Below are 7,535 nucleotides of genomic sequence, written 5' to 3' on the forward strand. Positions count from 1 at the left end.
AAGTATCTGGCATATTCAGATGCTTTGCAGTGTGTCTAACCCACTGAGTCTGTGTGCCATTTCCATGTGATTTAGTCTGTAAGATCTTGCCAGAAGTTAATCATTGCTCATGTGTACAAGAGACATTCATTTCAATGTAGTAGGAGCTACTGTTGACCAAGTAGAAGGCGGCATTTACTGAAGTGTCCCAGCAAGGTGAAGCAGACTTCTTTATCATCTCTTTAGTAACAGGTGCTACTCACACCTGCATGCCGAAAGTTCAGCTTTTATGGTAACCCTCTTCTACCTGGAAAAGGGTTTTATTTAGGCATCAAATAGATCTAAGCTAAAAGCTGAACTTTAACAGCCAGCATGCCCCCAAATTTCTCACATAAAGGCAATACAAAGAAAGAAGGTATTGATTTTCTCAAGATAATCTTGTGTTTGTAAAGTATTTTACCATTTACACAACATAACTTCATTCTACTGATACCGTAACCCTGTGAGATGGGATCTGTTTCTATTGCATCTTATCCAAGAATGGCATCTATGTCTTAAAAAAAAAAAAAAAAAGCTGTAATCTGCTTCAATTCTTAAGTGAGTAGTTTCCATGGTATTTTATTACAAAACTGTGCATTGTAGTAGGGAGATCTTTTCAGTCAGTGATTTCAAACTCTATCAAAATGTTAACTATGATGTTGAGAGAGCGAAACAGAACACGATTCTGTGTCTTTCTTGTGCTAGAAGCAGGGAGTGGCAAGCACAGAGGATATAGCCAAACCAGGAGTTGGACTGACCCTGGAATAAGCTAATGAATGAGGACTCTGACCCATATTCCCGGAACAGGTGCAATACAAAGCTTTCTGGCAAAAGATAGGAGCTCCCCAAAAGTCCTTAGCAAATATTTAAACTGTTATCGTTGGAGGAGATTGCTAAATAGTAAAATGCCTAATTCCTGCTGGGAAATGTTTTAACTCCTTTCTATTAAAAATAACTAAGACTCTTGTTCTAAGTTGAAATGCCAAACTTTGACACACAAAAGGCTGCGTACCAGCGGTGTCCTTGTCAATATGTCCTAATTACAGCCATGCTAAAGGACAAGGGCTGGTCACATGTCATTCACCCAATGGGGTATCAAGCCTCTCATTTTCCCTTGCTTTTCTGGAATTGTATACTCAATTACCAAACCTCTACCATGTGCTGAAATCATATGAGTGCCAGTCTCCAGGGAGATGACAGTATGGGCTACTCAGTGGCAGACACTAGACTTCTGCGGTGACCAAAGATGAGGTGGTTATAAAAGAAAAAAAACCCTGATTCTGAAAGTTTTCATGACAAGTTTTCTTCATGATGTTAGTCATAAAGTTTTATGTCAATTCTCTTTTCATTTGGCCAACATCAATCACTGTTATTTTACCTTAATTGTAAGAAAGGGAAATTATTGCCATTCTAAAAGTTTCACGGTGACCTGACTGGGCTGAGGCTGAGATGCAGATGTTTCTGGGGTGTGTCTGAGGCTGCCTCTGCCCAGTACCTACTTATATTGATTGATCATCACAGAACTTTTTGTTTGAGGATGCTGAGAGGAGTGTTGGAACACAGAAGCTAGTGAAGAGAGAGGAAGAGGAGAATGGAAGTGTCAATATGACATTGCCTCCTTGCCTCCCTCACTGAGAGACTAATTTAGAGCCCTGATGGTAAAAATGATGGGGCTCAAAGCAGGAGTTTTCTTTTGATGAAAGAACCTGGGCACAGGCCTGCAGTTCACAGCCCATGTGCCTATTAGTAGCAAATGTACTACAGTAATAGAAAGGCTCGCAGTGGCTAAAATTAGTAGTGGGGATATTTTTCTCTCATAAAAAATCCCAATATTAATGGATGCTGGTTTGGGCTCATCAGCTCAAGGTCTTCAAGGACACAGACTCTTTCTTAACTTTTTACTCCAACTTTTGTTGCCGCCCAGCTTTCTGCTCTCCTCTTTATTGCCTAATAGTCATAGTACGACGGCATAGCTCCAAATGATGGAGGATGGGGCAAATTTCCCCTGAGTGGAGGGACCTACGGAGAGGAAATGGAAAGGGGAAAGTATGTAGCGTGAAAAGGTAAGAATATGTAGTGTAAAGGCCTACTGGCATTTTCTAGCCTTTATTCCGTAGGTTCCCTGTGGCTTTAGCCATAGAGAATGAACAATTTTGTGTAGAGCAGCCACTTACAGACTCTGTTTTTCCTGTTGCCCCTTCACAGATGTGGGAAAGAGTCGTTAGCAATCCCTGCAGAAATCTTCCTTTGTTCTACAGGTGTCTTCTGTGGCCTGGCTGCAGGGCAGATAGGCATAGTGCAATCTTTGAATGTAGTTTGATTTGTCATTTTAATTCTCTTGCTTCCTCCCTATGTTAAAAACATGATATTAATGTTCAAGGAGGGCAGAAAGTGAAAAAGTAGCACATTAGGTATCTTTTCTTTGTACCGAGCATTTTGATTTTTCACAAAGTTTCCCAGTAGACTTCAGCTATGTTTCATTGGCAGGAATTTGGTCACGTGGCTACTGTTAGGTGCAAAGGAGGCTGGGAAACCAAGCTTTCAGTTTTACCAACTTCTGTAGTAAAGATAGGTCAACCTAAAGGAAGAAGCATGGCTGGCTAGATAATTTGTGGGGCCTAAAGCAAAATAAAAATCCATTTTTCAAAAATAAGGAAGAGTATCATTCAAGACATTAAGAATATGAACTTATTTCCTTTATTCTGCAATCTCTCTCATATCATGACATGTTTTATCTGCCATTTAATGTTCTAAGAAAATAAAAATGAAAAATTTTAAGTGTTAGTATGAATTTTACCACTAACCTTTAACTCATAATTGGAATCACTGAAACTACACAATTTGCATATCATAACTCATACGTGCATATGTGCTTCATTCCTACCAGAACAGTAGAAACCCTGCACAAAACTATTTTGACTATTCTTAAGTCACTTCCTGACACATGTACATTCTACCAGTATACTCTAGTTTACCAATGAGTAAAAAAGAAAATGGGAGAGAAAAGAAACTATGGGATGCCCTATCTTTTTCTTTCTTTCTATGTTGTTATTTTCAACATAAGTAGAAGGCTCATGCAGGAAAGTGACACTAGTAAGAAAGCTGTGACAGTGTTTTTCGGTCATTTGGATTTCTTTTTGTCATAAGTAAGTTCTGGTTAAAATGGACAGTGTGATTTCTAGGGCTGTCACTCAGTCACAGACATAATGATGACACACTTGACTTATACTCACTTTTACTGTGAGTTACTGAACTCACACATGTCATGTTCACGGGGCAACATAAACACTGAGTGCAAATGGGGTGGCATGGAGAAAGGGACACAATGCAGATTTCCTCTGCTCATGTGCATGCTTCATTTTCCCATCAGACTTTGATTTCAGAACAAAACTTTGAACATAAAATTGAGAATTTCAAGATAACAATAATAGAGCATTAAACTAAGGATGGGGCCTTTCTGAGTACTGAGCCCTGTGCACAGGACGGGTCTTATACCCAAGAAGCCAACCCTGGCAAGAGGGCATTGGAAATGTGTGACAACTTAGCCAGTGTGACTCTCATGCCCGGATAATAGTTTAACCAGATGTTGGCCCACCTCCAAGTGCAGGTCACAGCAGCACTTGACTCCATAGTACCCTCAGAGCAGAAAAGAAGCACAGACAGGGAGAGCACAGTCAGCAAAGCCCATGGTCAGGTACCTTAACTAGAAAGCAGAAGCTAAAGAATGCAGAAGACTAGTGTCTGTGTGTGCGTGTTAGTCCCATGAAGATTATCAGAGACAATAACAATTGGATGGAGGCAGGGAACTAAAAGCCCACTGCACTGCACGGTAGGCTTTAATGCTGACATAACCTAATTTGAACTCAAAGGGAACTATAAAACTTCTGAGCTCGTACTTCCTGAAGTGCTTTGTAATTCTCCATTTTAATTCTTGACAAGCACAACACTGCCAGATTTGGAAAACAATAGTGGATTCAGGGATGGTTCACAGAAGTCATTGAATAATAACAGTAAACATCTACCCAACATTTACCACCTATAGGCACTATCCTGAATGTGTTAAAATAAATGACTTAATTTTCATATCAACTCTATGAGGTAGACTGTGACTACCATCACCAGTTTATAGGAGAGGACACTGAGGCACAAAACACTTAAGGAATCGCCCAAAGTCATTTAGCTAGTAAGTGGCTGAAGCAAAATCCGAGCCTAGGCTCCAATATCCTTGCACTTAACCTCAAATTAACCGCTTATTTACTCCATTGCCTCCAAAAACTGGCACCATTCCCTTTATGGTGACATATCTTATATTCGCCAAGATTTTCTTCTCTTCATAGCACATTTTTTATACTTTCTATAATCAATATGCTTGTCACAAAAGGAATGAAAAATATGTTTTCATTTATTTTTAATTAGGCAAATTAGTCCCCCTTTGGCCTTTCCAGAGCTCATTTTCAGGATTGATTAAGCATCACTTTGAAATTTGAATTTTCTAGTTGTTGTAAATGCAACACGTCAATGTAAACTCATATTTAGTCCATGCTATTTCAGGCTTTACCTGTCAGCATGTTTAAGCGTTTTTAGTGCAAGCCTCAGACTACTCATTATGAAAGATGGGTTGTGAGTAACATTCTCCCAGTTCCTTCTACATTACGAATAGCAAATCATACTAAAGCTGCTTACAGTCAGGTTAGATGTATGTTCCATGGTCAATTAGGAAGGTTGTCCATAGAAGTCCATTTTATCCCAGGAATACTATAGTATATTTTCATCGAAATCTAACATCCGATGGTATGATGCTCTTAATGAACTGGATCAAAACTAGGTAATGATGACACACAGTTTGTTTTACATAGGGTTTTTAAATTCTCTCCTCCTCAGTTCTTCAGGGTATAAAAGATTTATTTGCCCAATCACGTAACACAACCACTTTTTCTGATTTGGCTTCCTCATACTGAGAAAGTCTAAAAGCTGTTCTCTAAGCACTCCATTATCCCCTATTAGTTTGGTTTACATGTTGTTAACTGATAAATCTGTACATAGTTTAGTCCTCAAATATTAGTTTCTTTTTGTCAAAGTTCCAAGTTTCAGACTTCGAATATGCCTCAACCAAGTGAAATCAACTGATCATCCAGTAACTGTGGAATAACTATGAAGTAACCATTACAAATCTGCTTTAACACTTTGTATACTGTCAAAATATTAACACAATAAAATACAGAGATGACTTCCAGATATAGTAACCAGAAAGACAGGGCAGGCGGTAGGTCATTAACAAAAATAAAGAATATAGAAAGAGCCTCCTTGACAGGGGCAGGCCAACAATTATGCATTTGATTTTAAACATGGCAAGTTCAACTTACCATTGACATATCAAAGTTCACCTAGAGATTCCTTAGAAGTACTCGAAGATTGTTATGCCAAAAAGTTACATCATAAGCTTTGCATTTTTTGAAAATTATCACATCTAGATAGCTATACTTTCAAGACAAAAACCCAGAAGATTCTAGTAAAGGGTCCACAACAAAGCACTTTTTGAGATGTCTGGGTCTGGATGGTAGGCTTAATCTTAAGACTGGGTAATAAAAAGAGTTATAGAGTGAGAAGTGAAGAAACCAGAAGACAGATCTCTGATAAATAGCAACATTTGTTTGGTGGGCAAGGGAGAGATGCTAGTAAAAAGAAGTAGAAGAATGGGAGATGCTGCATCACAAAAGTCAAAGGATTAGAGAGGTTTTAAAGCATAAGAATGGCCAATAGGATCAAGTGCCTCTATGGGACAAAGATAAGGACTAAGAATTGTCCATCAAATTTAGCAATAAGGAGATATTTAGTGGAGTAATACAGTCAAAAGATAAATTCCAATAGATTGACTATAACCGCACAGTAAAGTAAGAAAGTAGATACAGACTGCAAAAATTTGGCTAACAAATGTATTAGCAATAAAAGGAAATCAAGGAATTATATAGAATTCTTTGAAGATAAAAGATATTTGAGTTTGTTCACAGGCTGAGAAGAAATCGAAATGGAGAAATTGAGGATAGGAGAGAAAAAACAATTAATACGACAGAATCTTGGAAAATCAAGGTCTAAGAATAGAGTACTAGATCTTCCTAAATAAAAGCAGACACCTTCTTCCTCTAGCACATGCCAATACCAATAAAACGGGTAGATTTATCCATCGATGTAGTTACGAGCATTACAATTTAGTCATTGATGTAGTTACACATTTGGATCACCTTTGACTTGGCAATTCTTCATGGCCTACATGTCAACCATATAAATTGTCTACACGACAACTTCAGGAACCCATGAAATTAATCCCATTAGACACATCAATCATTCTGCATACAAATGAGAAAGGGCAACTAAGGATGGTGAGAGCAGATAACTTCTGCTATAGGTAGGACCGTTATTGGAAAAGGTAAGACAGTACTGGACAAACTAGCTCTATATCTGTTTTCCCCAACATACCCCTGTTTTATTGATATTTGCATGAGCTAATGTTTGAATTGCATATTTATAATTAATGAATACTTATGAAGATCTTTCAAGTCCTATGTTAGCACATTCAAAATATATATATATATATCAGTGATATATCACATCTCATGTCTTCCTTCTCAAAGTGGTCAGTCTGAATCTCAACTCTGGCCACGCATTTGAGTGATTCAGCAAGCTTTAAAAAATACTGGTGTAACGTTCCATCCCAGGTTAATTAGTAAAATCAGGTGGAGGTAGACAGGCATCAAAGTTTTTTCACGGGTCTCCAAGTCATTCTATTGTGCAACCCATGTTTTAAGAGAAGCTGTGATATCTAAATTCTCAGTTACTTCCAAAAAGTAGTACCCTTTCCGCAAGTCCTGAAAAACATGCAAATGTCAGGATGGAGGAAGCTGGAGAGAATTCTTTAAGACGAGTTAGAGCAAATTGTTCCATCTCAGAATCTATATGCTGACAAGTGTGTTTCTAACACAAGACTATATCCTCTTAGAGGGTAACGTAAATGCCTTAGGGAGTTTACCTGAATTCTACAAAATAATCTACTCTGCCTATTTAAAAAAGCCAGGCTATAAATGCATTGGCACTTTACCACTCCTACTTACAAATAACCCAAACAGCTTTTCACATTGGAACACCTCTGTCTGTGCCTCCTTTTCCAGTCAGTGCAGTTCTTTTACTAATTTTGAGTTTATGCTTCTATGGAAATCATTCACAGAACTTCTCTCCCTATACCCCCGCCCCCAAATTACATACTCTCTCATTCACTCTCTCACAGCCTCCCAAGATGAAAACCATTAGGGATTTTTTAGTTTGTTTTATTTAGTTTCGTTTTAACCCAGCACCGCTGCTAATCTTAGCCAACTAAGCATTCACAGGCTCAATGCATGAATATACTTGTCAATACTAGAAAACAGTAGGTAAAGAATTACGAAATGTCTCTCTGATTGGACTCCGCACTCAGGAAGGCAATTCAACAAAAATCCTGATTGAAAACAAACAATAATTGTTTCAGT

This window comes from Rousettus aegyptiacus, unplaced genomic scaffold (genome assembly GCF_014176215.1).
Source record: "Rousettus aegyptiacus isolate mRouAeg1 unplaced genomic scaffold, mRouAeg1.p scaffold_m13_p_8, whole genome shotgun sequence".
Classification (NCBI taxonomy): domain Eukaryota; kingdom Metazoa; phylum Chordata; class Mammalia; order Chiroptera; family Pteropodidae; genus Rousettus; species Rousettus aegyptiacus.